This window comes from Trachypithecus francoisi, unplaced genomic scaffold, assembly GCF_009764315.1.
Source record: "Trachypithecus francoisi isolate TF-2019V2 unplaced genomic scaffold, Tfra_2.0 Lachesis_group1, whole genome shotgun sequence".
In the NCBI taxonomy this organism is placed as follows: Eukaryota; Metazoa; Chordata; class Mammalia; order Primates; family Cercopithecidae; genus Trachypithecus; species Trachypithecus francoisi.
Window position 1 is genome coordinate 144,972,678 of NW_022681454.1, and position 13,562 is coordinate 144,986,239.

Here is a 13,562-nt window from a genome sequence, read left to right on the forward strand (position 1 = left end):
GAAGCAGGTTATCTTGCAGTAAATTAAATGAGCTGGAGAGTCAAGAATTTTATGGCTAAGAGAAAAATGGAATTTTAAAGATTTTATAAAAGAATAACACACGTTAGTCAAAGTAGAATGTATTATACTATTTCATGATATGACATTCAAAGCACAATGATTTTGTCTATTTTATTTCCTCAGCGCTACACACAGTAAAGCTCAAAGCAAACACTAAATAAATGTTTGTCACATAAGTGTGCAGAACATTTCTCTCCAGTTAGAGTGAGTCAGTATTATATTGTGGGGACATAGAAAAACGAAGCTCTCTCAGTTCTGTGGCAAATCCAGTATTAGTATTCCATAGCTGGAGATCATTTTACACTTGTTCACTGTTTATGAATTTCAGCAGACTCTAACCTTCAAGAAATAGTATGTTGTGTGGGAAAATGTTTCGGCTTGGAAGTAGAACAATACAGGTTAGAATCCCAGCTCTACCATTTCTTAGAAAACTGTGAAGCTTCTGAAAGTAACGACTTGAATGTCTTCATTTTTAAAATGGTAATACTGATAACGATATCTAATTTACAGGATTGTTATAAGGAGTAAAAGAAACATTACATCTGATAAGGCCTGACTAGATGAAGGAAATTAACAAATGTTTATTTTCCTTCTTATTTCAGGAAAGGTACATCCAGAAAAAAAAAAAAAACCTGGAGTTGGGAATTCAAAATCTTATTTCCATTTTATTCAAGTTATTTCCTCTTTCTGCTGCAGCAAGGCAAAACTGATGAACAAAGAGCAGTTTATTATTAGGAATTAAGTATTAAGGAATTATAACTTCAGTGAGGATGCTGTGTAAGAATTGGAGACTTAAATCTTCCCTGGACAAACTAGAAGACATGAAAATATTGCAGATGAGCTATTTATTATTCCTCTTTCTCCTGTAGGCCTCCTGGCTTAACTAGAATGCAGTCTCTCTGACTCTCAATCCTAGCTTACCCAAGATGCTAGAGAATCCTCTTACCTAATCTGTATGTTTTTGGGTGGACTACAGGAAACATATTTAGGTTTGAGAATTTGACAGGCGCTTTCTGCTGAATGACAGATGAAACAGTGGTTTATAAAATTGTATGAGTTTTTAGAAGTTTACCTACCTCCTACCTATCAGAAAATATGAGTTAGTGTTTGCTAATTCATTGTGAAACAACATAAAATCATGCCTCAAAAGACAGCTATAAAAACATAAATTCCCTCATCTTTAGAACTTTGTTTTCAAGTTTATACATAACAATGTTATGAGTTCTGTAGGAGTTTAATTTTTTTCTTTGCTGAAACTGACACAAATATTCACTTAGAAATTATTTATTCCCATTATCTCCTAATGAATTACATATAATTTATGGATATTAAAATTTGAATAATTTTGAAATTAAAATTAGAGATTTTTTTGAAAAGAAAATCTCAGTATCTCCTCTGTACTAGTAATGGAGTTACTCAGTTGCAGAAAAATGTCACCATAAAAACACATGAAAAACATTTTTTATTAACAAAAACCACATTCCTAAGGAAATGAAATCAAGGCAAGATACTTAACAGCAGATTCATCTTAGAGATTATAATCCTAATGTTTTCACACTCTTACCTGAGCTGAACTCAAACATCTGGCACTCGACTCTATCACTCACTGGGTCATTTTTCCTCTTTCAACAAGGACTTACTCATAAATGTCCTATCTTTATACAGAAGTTTACTTAACTATGAGTAGACATTTTCAGATATCTGTCATGCATAATATATTAATAACATTTAAATAAAATATAAGCCTTTACGCTTTCCTAAGATGTGTAATCAGAAAATAATAACACAGTACAATTTCCTTAAGGCATCCATCACAAAAAAAGTTGCTGGAAGCTTTGTATACATGAATATTAACACCTCAAAATTTTAGTAAAAGCTTAATCAAGACCAAGCATTATGCTCCATTCTGGGCCTTTTGTTTAACTGAGGTGAAATGTACCGTACAATATAGTAAGTCTGAATAAATGTTTCCCTGAGCCAAGAAAGCTACTCTGTGCTCTCTCTAGCCAATCCCCACCACCACCAGGAACCTACTATTCTAATTTCAGTCACCTAATTTGGTTTTTGCCTTTTCTTGAACTTGATGTAAATGAACCATACAGTAAGCACTCCTTCGTGTCTGATTTTTTTCCCTTAAAGTTTGTAAGATCTGGGTTGTATGCATCAGTAGTTCATTCTTTTCACTGCTGAATAGTACTCCATTATGTGCATATACATAGTTTACCCACATTATGAATAAAGATGTTATGAACATTCATGTGCACATATTTGTGTGCATGTGTGTATTCATGTTTTTGGGTAAATACTTGAGAGTACAATTCCTGGGTCATAGCAGTAGGTATATATTAGGTAGGCCTAGAGTATATACACAGTGACTTTATAGGAAACTGACAAACCATTTGCTAAAGTGGTTGTGCCATTTTATGCTTCCCACCAGTGAAACATGCGAGCTCCAGCTAATTCACATCCTTTCCAATATTTGGTGTTTTCTATCTCTATCATTGATTTCTGGAGGTATAAAATAGCATTTAATTGAGGTTTTAATTTGCCATTTGTATTTCTCTGACTACAAATGATGTTGAGCATTTTTTAAATGTGCTTATTGGCCAGCATCATTGGTTAAGCCTGTCTTCAAGTCTTTGGGTAGTATTTTTAGTTTTGGATTTTCAAATAATTTCAGACTAACAAAAAAGCAGAAGAAAAGTACATAAAGTTCCTGTATAACCTTCACTCAGTTTCTCCAAATGTTATATAACATTATAAATGTTATATAAATATCTTAATCACAGCATAATGATCACTGAATTATAATTCAATACCCTTAAATCCACACTTTGCTCATATTTCATCGGTTGTCCACCTATGTCCTTTTCATGGTTCACGGTCCAATCCAGGATCTCACAGTGCATTTTGTTGACATATCTCCTTAGTCTCCAACTGACAGTCTCTCAGTTTTTGTTTTCATGACCTTGACACTTTTGAAAAATATTGGCTCATTATTCTGTAGACTGTTTCTGAGTTTGAATTGTCTGATATCACCTCTTGTTTAAATTCAACTTAGGCATTTATGGCAAGAATTTAACAAGAATGACGTTCTACCCCTCTCAGTGCACAATTCCAGGTGGTACATGATATTGACATTTCTCATTACTGGTGATACTAACTTTGATTACTTGGCTAAGGTGTCTGCCAGGTTTCTCTAGTATAGTGTTACTTTTTTCCTCTGTTGTTAATAAGTATCTTTTGGGGAGATATTTCAAGACTAAGCAAATATTCTGCTTCTCATATTTTCACCTACTAATTTAGCATCCATTAATCATTCTTATTTGTAACAGTTATTACCATGGTGATGGCTAAGTAGTGTTTTTCCATTTTCCTCATTTCTTCTATATTTCTTGATGGTATTGCACCGTAAGCTGTCCCTTTTCCACCATTCATAGATTGTGTATGAAATTATGGATATTTAATGCATGCTATGGATTATAATCTATTCACCTTTATTTATTTATTTTGTTGTTCAAAGTGTCCCAGATTTGCCCACCAGGAGTTTCTTCAAATGGATTCTTATGTCCTTTTGAAATGCCTCCATCCTTTTTTGAGACCTCCTTACTTTCTGGAGCCCCAATATATTGATGCTCCAAGATAATTTGTATTTTCTCTGCCCCTATTCCTAAATCCAGCCACTGCTTAAAGATCCTGACTCTTTTTGGTGGTGATTGGTATTAAGAAGTCAAGATCTGGGTGCTAGCTATGCTTATTGTTACTGGGTGTCACTGTATCTGGGCCTTCTCAGTAGACAGAACAAGGAATTGTAGATATGTTCATATAAAGAGACACACATAGATATGTACACATATTAAAAACCAGGAGATCATAGTGCAATTTCCTATTGCAATCCAACATTACAGGGTTCATTCCTAATTTGCAATCAATCCCATTAGCTCCTAGTTGATCTTTCCTGTATTTCTTTGCAAAAATATGCAGATAAACGTGTATATTTTTTTCTCACGTGGATAGTAGCATTATTTATACACACACACACAAACTCAAGTACTCTGCTTTTTCCCAGTGACAATATATCATCCATATCAATTCAGAGAGACCTTTCTTATTCTTTTATAAAGCTGCACAGTACTCCATTGTGTGGATGTACTATAGTTTATTTAAGCACTATCCTAGGTTTTCAGCACTTAAGTTCCTAACACTTTGCACTAAAAAAGCAAAGCTGCAATGATTTTTGGCCAGCTTTTCATTGGGTAGTCTTACTACCACCCGAAATTTGTGCCTTATGCACTGGGAGGAGCCTGGCCTCTTAGCTTGTGTGTGATGGCCTGGTGTTCAAGCTGTGAGGTGGGAGCCTGTTGGCAGAACACCCTCTTTCTTTGCTGAGAACTTTCTTTTTGCCTAATAAATCTGCCCTCCTCACCCTTCAGTATGTCCTCATGTCTAATTTTTCCTGGTCATGAGACCAGGACCTGGATTTTAGCTGAACTAAGGAGCAAAATATCCTGCATCAAAATGAGGTTATAGTCCTATGTGTATGCCAATTTTGGAACTGGAAAGGGTACTGGATCTTAATTCTAAATAAACAATGATATGTGGGCTCTGGCTTTCCTGGAAGAAGGAGATGAGATATGGTTAGAGAGTACTGACATTCTCAGGCCATAGATATATGTCACCACAAGCCACAGATACTCCTGTGATAGCCAGGTCTCCCAGTTCTACGACCTGCTAAAGTAAAGCAAAAAGACACCAAAATGAAAGTCACCAAATGTCACCTCTGGCCAAAGACATCAATTTAAATAGTCAGAAGACAGTTTACTTTTTTACAAGCAGCTTAAAGTTAAAGAGACATTGTAGTGGACATTACTGTAGCCTACACATCGCTCATTTCCTCTCTCCCTTCCCTAAAGAACTCTAGGTCTGTCCCCTTTCCAGCCCTTCCCGCACAGCTTCTTATGTCCAGGGTGCTAACTCCAATCTCAACTCCAGGGAAACGCTTTGTTATCTAGGGTAATGCCAATCTCCTTGTCAAGAACTGTTTACAAGTGATCATAGAACTCTGAGGTCAAAGGTTTTCTGAGACCTTCTTGGGGGAAAAAAAGCTGTCCTTTTTTAATTGAGAGAATTATCTCTCTCCTCCAGTACATAACTGAGAAGCCACATAGCTCTAGTACTAGAAATTAGCTTTGGAGTAAAACAGGCACTTAGAGGGGAGAATAGAGAGATAAAAAGAACCCAGATTTCTGTTTGTTTATTTGTTTTTCAGACAGCATCTTGCTCTGTTACCCAGGCTGGAGTGCAGTGGTGCAATCTTGGCTCACTGCAACCTCCACCTCCCAGGCTCAAGGGATTCTCATGCCTTAGCTATCCAAGCAGCTGGGATTACAGGTGTGTGCCATCACATCTGGCTACTTTTTTTGTATTTTTTAGTAGAGACAGGACTTCACCATGTTGGCCAAGCTGGGCTCGAACTCCTGGCCTGAAGTCATCTGCCTGCCTCAGCCTCCCTAAGTGCTGGGATTACAGGTGTGAGCCACATGTGGCAAGAACCAAGATCTTGATATCGCTCTTCTCTTGTATTAGCCAATCCTGATAGCTACCTTCCCTCTGAAACTGCAATTATGTGAGTCAGTAATATTTCATATTATTGAAGTCAATTTGTATAGGATTTTTGAAAAATTATAGGCAAAGCACCCTAAGTGATAGAATATCCTACTTAACAATCAATGCCTTTACTTTAGCTCTAAATTCTTCCTGTGTTTCATTTAAGCTTGCATGCTCAGTTATAACCATGCAGTGGGATGACATAAGAGTAAGTACAAGTTCAAGTTTCACACACAAAACAGGAGAATGTATTTATGTTTTAAAGTCTTAGTTCTAAATCCAACAGACCATGTGATTTCCTAGTATCACATTATAGGTTACCAACAGCTAAAGAACAAGAAAGACACTCAGCAAATTCCCCAAATTTAAATATTGATTACTGGAAACAAGCTCTTGTAATACAAACTCAAAATGAATTCTAAGATGTGTGTGGTGGTCACATGGCCTAACAGAGAAGACTGCTTTTTATTCTTAGTACCATCTTAAGGATGCTTAGGTCCTACTTGTCAAGGTAATTTTCACCCCTTGGTGAGTATTCCAATCTCTATGACAGATTATCATTTCAAATAGTATTCTGTTAAAAGTGCAGTGCTCTAAACTGATGACTAAAAGTATCGTTTTCTTAGAGAGATATAATTTCCTAATCCATGTAAGGACCTAGATTCTAGGTCTAGATTAAAAACTAATGATGATATTTCAGAACGAACCAAAACTTTCAATTTGGCTTTTTTGTTACAACCATTGATACATTCTAATATATTCATTGTGAAGATCCAATAACATACAGACATGCCTTAGAGATATTGAGAGTTCTGTTCCAGATCACCACAATAAAGCAAACATTCCAATAAAGCAAGCACATAGTTCTTCTGGTTTCCTAGTGCATATTATGTTTACACTATTACTGAAGTCTATAAACTCTGCAGCAGTACTGAATCAAAATAAAAAAAAACAAACCAAAAACAATGTGTAAACCTTAATTAAAAATACCTTATTGCTAAAAATGCTAATGATCATCAGCCTTCAGTGAGTAAAAATCTTTTAGCTGGTAGAGTCTTGCCTCGATGTTGATGGCTGCTGACTGATGAGAGTGGTGATTGCTGAAGGCTGGGGCAACTGTGGCAATTTCTTAAAATAAGACAACAATGAAGTCTGCTGCAAAGATTTACTTTTCCTTTCATGTAATAGTTCTCTGTAGCATGTGATGCTGTTTGATAGCATTTTACCCATAGCATAACTTCCTTCAAAACTGTAGGCAATCCTCTCAATCTCTACCACTGCTACATCAACTAAGTTTATGTAATATTCTAAATCTTCTGTTGTCATTTCAACAATGTTCAAAGTATCTTCTCCAGGAGTAGATTCCATCCCAAGAAACCACTTTCTTTCCTCATCCATAAAAAGTATTTCCCCATTAATTCAAGTTTTATTCTGAGATTGCAGCAATTCAGTCACATCTTCACGGTCCACTTCTATTTCTAGCTCTCTTGCTATTTCTACCACATCTGCAGTTACTTTCTCCAATGAAGTTTTGACCCCTCAAAGTCATCCATGATGGATGGAAAGTTGGAATTAACTTCTTCCAAACTCTTGTTAATGTTATTTTGACCTCCCATGAATCATTTATGTTTTGAACAGCATCATATTATAGAATGGTGAATTCTTTCCAGAAACTTCTCAATTTACTTTGCCAGATCCATCAGAGGAATCACTATGCATGGCAGTGATTGCCTTATAAAATTTATTTCTTAAATAATAAGACATGAAAGGCAAAATTACTCCTGGATCCATGGACTGCAGAATGAATGTGTGTTAGCAGGCATGAAAGCAACATGTACATTCCCTGTACATCTGCGTTAGAGCTCTTTGGTGACTAAGTGCATTGTCAACATGCAGTAATATTTTGAAAGGTATCTTTTTGTCTGAGCAGTGGGTCTCAACAGTGGACTTAAAATATTCAGTATACCATGCTGTGCACAAATGTGCTGTCGTCTAGGCTTTATTGCGTCACACATGGAGTACAGGCAGAGTAGATTTAGCATAATTCTTAAAGGCCCTAAGATTTTTGGAATCATAAATGAGAACTGGCTTTAACATAAAGTCACCAGCTACATTAGCCCCTAACAGGAGAGTTAGCCTGTCCTTTGAAGCTTTGAATCTAGGCACTGTCTTCTTCTAACTCTCAAAGTCGTAGGTGGCATCTATCTTCCAATAGAAAGCTATTTCATCTACATTGAACATGTAGTTCAATGTTTAGTGTAGCTACCTTCATCAATTATCTTAGCTCAGTCTTCTGGATAACTTGCTACAGCTTCTCCATCAGCACTTCCATCAAGGTGAAGTGCTGCTTCACCTTGCACTTGGAGACAGATTCTTTCCTTAAATTTCATGAACCAAACTCTGCAAGCTTCAAACATTTCTTCTGCTGCTTCCTCACCTCTTTTAGCCTTCACAGAACTGAATAGAATTAGGGCCTTGCTTTGGATTAGCTTTGGCTTAAGAGAATGTTGTGGCTGGTTGATCTTCTATCCAGACCACTAAAACTTTCTCCATATCAGCAATAAGACTGATACCAGCCTTAAAAGTGCTACTCAGTGAACATACAAATTAAACCAGTCACATGGTTTTCTTTCTTATCATTTGTGTGTTCACTGAATAGCACTTTTAATTTCCTTGAAGACCTTTTCATTCTCATGTACAATTTGGCCAACTGTTTGGTGCAAGAGGCCTATCTTTCAGCCTATCTCAGCTTTCAATACACCTTCCTCACTAAGTTTAATCGTTTCTAGCTTTTGACAGATGTGCAACTCTTCTTTTCGCTTGAACAATTAGAGGCCCTTGTTGGATTATTAACAGTTATAATTTCTTTAGGTTTCTTCTTCTTTTTTTTTTTTTTGAAGCAGCGTCTCACTCTGTTGCCTAGGCTGGAGTGCAATGACACAACCACAGTTCACTGCACCTTCAACTGCCCTTGGTTTAAATGATCCTCCCACCTCAGCTTCCTGAGGAGCTGGGACCACAGGTATATGCCATCATGCCTGGCTAATTTTTGTATGTTTTGTAGAGACAGGGTTTCACCGTGTTGTCCAGGCTGGTCTCAAACTCCTGGACTCAAGCAATCCTCCCACCCCAGCCTCCCAAACAGCCCAACTCAATTGGGCTAATTTCAATACTGTTGTGTCTTAGGGAACAGCAACATCTGAGCAGAGGGAGAGAGATGGAAGGAATGGCCGGTTGGTGAAGCAGTCAGAACACACACAACATTTACAAATTAAGCTCATGGTCTTATATGGTCGTGGTTTGTGGCACCCCAAAGCAATTACAATAGCAACATCAAAGATTACTCATCACTATAACAGATATAATAATCATGATGAAATAATACTAATGAAAAAGTTGGAAATATTGCTAGAATCACTATAATGTGACACAGTGAGTGACATGAAGTGAGCACATGCTGTTGGAAAAATGGCATCAACAGACTTGCTCAATGCAGGGTTGCCACAAACCTTCATTTTGCAATTAACAAATGCAATATCTGCAAGGCACAATAAACAAAGTATAATAAAATGAGGTATGCCTATATCTAAAGATCATTGAAATAAGTGGTCCATATACTGAAAAATGATGGGGTGACCATCATCCACAAGCAATTTCCCAAAAGTAATTTCAACGTGCAAGTTTGGTTTCTGTCATGCTAAGCGTCCTAACATAAAGCATTCTGTCAACTGAATACACTGTACCAGGATGTTCAGTTTCTCTATGCTAGGTGTTAGGAAGGTGACAACTTTAACAATTTTTTTATTTTGAAGAGAAATGCCATCAACATTTATCAATGTGCATCAGGCAGAATCACAGAGTGATGCTCAATATTTCAGTGGGTCTCCAGTACTTATATAGCCTTACTTAAAAAGGGGAGGGAGAGGCTGGGGGCGGTGGCTCATGTCTGTAATCCCAGAACTTTGGAAGGCCGAGGAGGGCAGATCACGAGGTCAGGAGATTGAGACCATCCTGGCTAACACGGTGAAACCCTGTATTTGTATTTTTTGTACTAAAAAATACAAAAACTTTAGCCAGGTATGGTGGCACGTGCCTGTAGTCTCAGCTACTCTGGAGGCTGAGGCAGGAGAATGGTGTAAACCCGGGAGGCAGAGCTTGCAGTGAGCTGAGATCCAGCCACTGCACTCCAGCCTGGGCGACAGGGCGAGACTCCGTCTCAAAAAAAAAAAAAAAAAAAAAAAAAAGGAGAGAGGAATGGGGAATATAGGTAATTCTGCTGAAGGGCAACACACGGGTTACCAGGGAGAATGAATGGATTGCAGAACAGAGATTAACTTGGGTTTTTCTCCTCTATTTTCTTATTTTTTAACTTTTATTTTAGGTTCAGGGGTACTTATGCAGGTTTGTTACACAGGTAACCTCGTGTCATGGGGGTGTGGTGTACAGATTATTTTGGGTGATGCCTTTAAAACGTAAACTAGAAACACCCGCTACACATGAAAATATTTTCACAATGTTTTACACTAAACTATACCTGCTGTTTTATTATATCATAAAAATATTCAGAAGACCTTTGGAATGGTCAATAAATCACATTTAAAATGACAACTCCTGGTTACAGGAGGGTCCTCGTTATAAACTATTTAGGACATTAAAATGTGTGGTGCTTCCTTGGTTCTTGATTTGTAAAAAGTGCACTGTAAACATTTATAAAAACAATTGTAAAAAGATCTTTATGAGATGATTCTAAGGAAATTTTCGAAGATTCTTTTAGTAATAACAGTACTTAAAAATTTTAAGTGGCAATAATATATACGTGCCAAAAATTTTAAGTGGCAATAATATATACATGCCCTATCTCTTACAGATACATATGGAAGAATTTATCAATGAGTAGTAGGACATGCCTTAAAATAATCCAGTGAGGCAGGAAAAGGGGATATGCTGCTAACTGTAGAAGTGAGGTTATGGATATTTGAGGTTTCATTATACTATTTTATCTTCTTTTGTGTGTTTGTAAAATTCTCCATATTAAGTTTTACAAGCTTTTTACAAAAGTAAGAATTAAAAGCAGAATTGTTCACTGGACTTTTCTTTAAGTTTAAAATATAACACAACCATTACGAAATCTGATTTTTTTTTTCCACTTTTAACTACTTTATTGGGGTATAATTTACATCTACACAGTTCACCTACTATAGGTGTACAGTCTATTGATTTTTAGTAAGTTTTATGGTTGTACAATCATAGAAATTTAATTTTAAACCAGGAGAATTTTTTTTAGTGTTGGGAGAAGAGTGTTTTGTTGTTGTTGTGAAACAAGGATCTACTTACACAATGGTTAGGACAACAGCTTAGCTATGTTTTAGAATCATGTCTATTTTTCTCTTCTTGAAATACCAAAATAATTCTAAAAAAAAAAAACATATTTATCAGCAACTAGATTTTGTGACTAAAGCTATCTTTCTTCATCTTTACTGACGTGTTTCTTCCTTGCCAATATTTTTTCTTCTTTTCCATATATCTTCTCTCTTGGCAGACGGCCACTGCCAGCAGCAGCAGGCAGATGCAAGATCTGAATCGACTCTTCTGTGGTTCTAAAGCTAGGCCAGTGCAGCTCCAGGGAGGGATCCCACTACCCAGCTGAGACTCCCTTGGGAATGGCAGAATTATAACTTATCTTTCCCATTTCTGAGGAAGTGGGAAAAAACCTGAATCCCTAAAGCAGGCCTGAATACCACGGTACTCTCAGCTATACTGATTTTGTGGCTGCTCCACTATGATTTCTACCCAGGCTTCAAGGTGTCGGGGTAAGTGATCCCCCACCTAACCATGGCTTCCGGTATTTGTTTCTATAGGAATTGCTCTGTGTTTACTTCAGTGTCAGCTCTAGAAATCAGCATTTGTGCTTTTATTTTCAAATGTCCAGCCTCAACGGAAAAATAAAAGTTGAATTTTTTGAATGAAATCCTATATGCTTTTCATATGGGTGAAAAGATAACTTTAGAATAATTCACTTTGGATGCATAACACTAATACATAATAGTATTAATATATAACAAATAAAATATACCATTAGCAATTGATATTCTTACACTAGAAAAAGCTCAGAAAAGTTTTGTTTGAAGGTTTAGCATACCATAAATAAAATATATGAGAATTTACAATCAGTAATAATGCTCATATTTCACTGTTTTATGCATTTAAATCAAATGCTTTGGGAAATTTTATCTAGCTGGACACTCACGGTCATCACTGATAATGTATCACAATAGAATGTGCATCAAACATAGAATCACTTTAGAGTGTGAAAGGTGGTGCTATTAAAAATTACGCCAGGATACAGGCGTACACCAAAACATTTCCAGGCTAACTGGGACACAGGGTAACTCTAGTTATAAACACATCAATGCAAAAACATTTAAGATTAATGGGATTGACCTACATTTCCAGTTCTTAAGGGGCTATCATCAATTTCTTCAACTGTTCTTCCCAAGCTCCTACTTTTGGAAAGCATTAGCAATTAGTAAGGGAAAGAAGCCAAAGGAATCTCTTTTATAATTTTGTCCCTTGAACTGGGATAATATTTTACCTTTGTACCACTAATATTCTTATCTTTACATTTTATATCTCACTGAACTACGAACTTTAATGAATACTGAATTTTAGCAAAACAGATTATAATTCATCAAATGAGAATTATGACAATCACAAAACTGTGAAATTTTGGGAAAAAGGTCAAATTCTAGGGAAAGCATACCATCATTTGCAACTGGGCAATTCAATTGTTTAAGACACAGTGCCAAGGACCATTATCACTATAAAATACCAACAACAATTTTGAGACTCAGATTACTGAGTAACTTAAACTAGAAATCCAAAATAGAAAGAGTCCACCTGGAGGTGCTCCCCAAAACTACTGATATCATTTAGCTAATCCTAGAATTTAAATAACACTTCAATTTTCTTTAAAGTCTCTTCACACTAAAAATGTCATAATTAAAATTCTCAGCAGTACTTATGTCCATGAATGTTAAAACCAAAATCAAACTAAAAACTTAAAAACCACTGAAGTTTACAAACCAGAAGGATTTTCCACTTTAGTAAATAGATTATGATGAAATATGCCACAATTTTATGAACTTATTAGTCCAACTAAATGAATTTACATTCTGTAGCGCTTCAATAATCGTAGAAGTTGGAGCACTGCCCAAAAACAAAATGGGGGTTTTTTTTTTTTGGTTGGTTTCTATGCAGAAACCAAAATGATTTACATTTAAAATTAAATTACTGAATAAAGTACATGGCATGAAGCTAAAGTGGTTCGTAATAGGTGAATAGTAGTGATGGGGATTTCCTTCTCAGAAAGGAGAAAGACATATGCTAAAACTACTTCTGAATGAACTTCCAAAACTATTCACATCATTCACTTAAATACTTTGATTTCAAGATGACACCAGCTTAAATGCTGGTTCTGACAGTTTATTCCATTTATATAAGATATCACAAGGAGAAATTTAGAAACATTCTGATGAACCCAAATGAGAAACCTCAATATAGCTTTTCAACTAATATTTAAAGCAAACCATCTGAGGACACCATCAAATACACTTCTTTTTTCCTAACTCATCACTACTATTACTACTATTTTATATTTTTGTTTAAAATTAGCAACTCTATTTGCAAAAGTATCTATTTTCAGGCATCCTCACTTAAGAAGCCCTCAGCAGGAAAGACTGTGCAATCACATGCAATTACAGATGGAAATGACACTCAAATTTATCTATGATATTTGTTTCCCAAAACCAAAACAATGTTTCCCTCAGCTATATTTCACCATTGGTTTGATCCTGTAAGACAAAAATAACTTCAGTTTCTTAATATCATCTGTAAGA

The 13,562-nt window shown here is 36.0% G+C and overlaps 1 protein-coding gene across 7 annotated transcripts in view; it reads right to left on the minus strand.

The window, feature by feature from the left end:
* Positions 1-13,562, minus strand: part of NR3C2 (nuclear receptor subfamily 3 group C member 2) — a 376,656-nt gene that overhangs the window by 146,852 nt on the left and 216,242 nt on the right. The gene's annotated exons all lie outside the window — the stretch shown is intronic.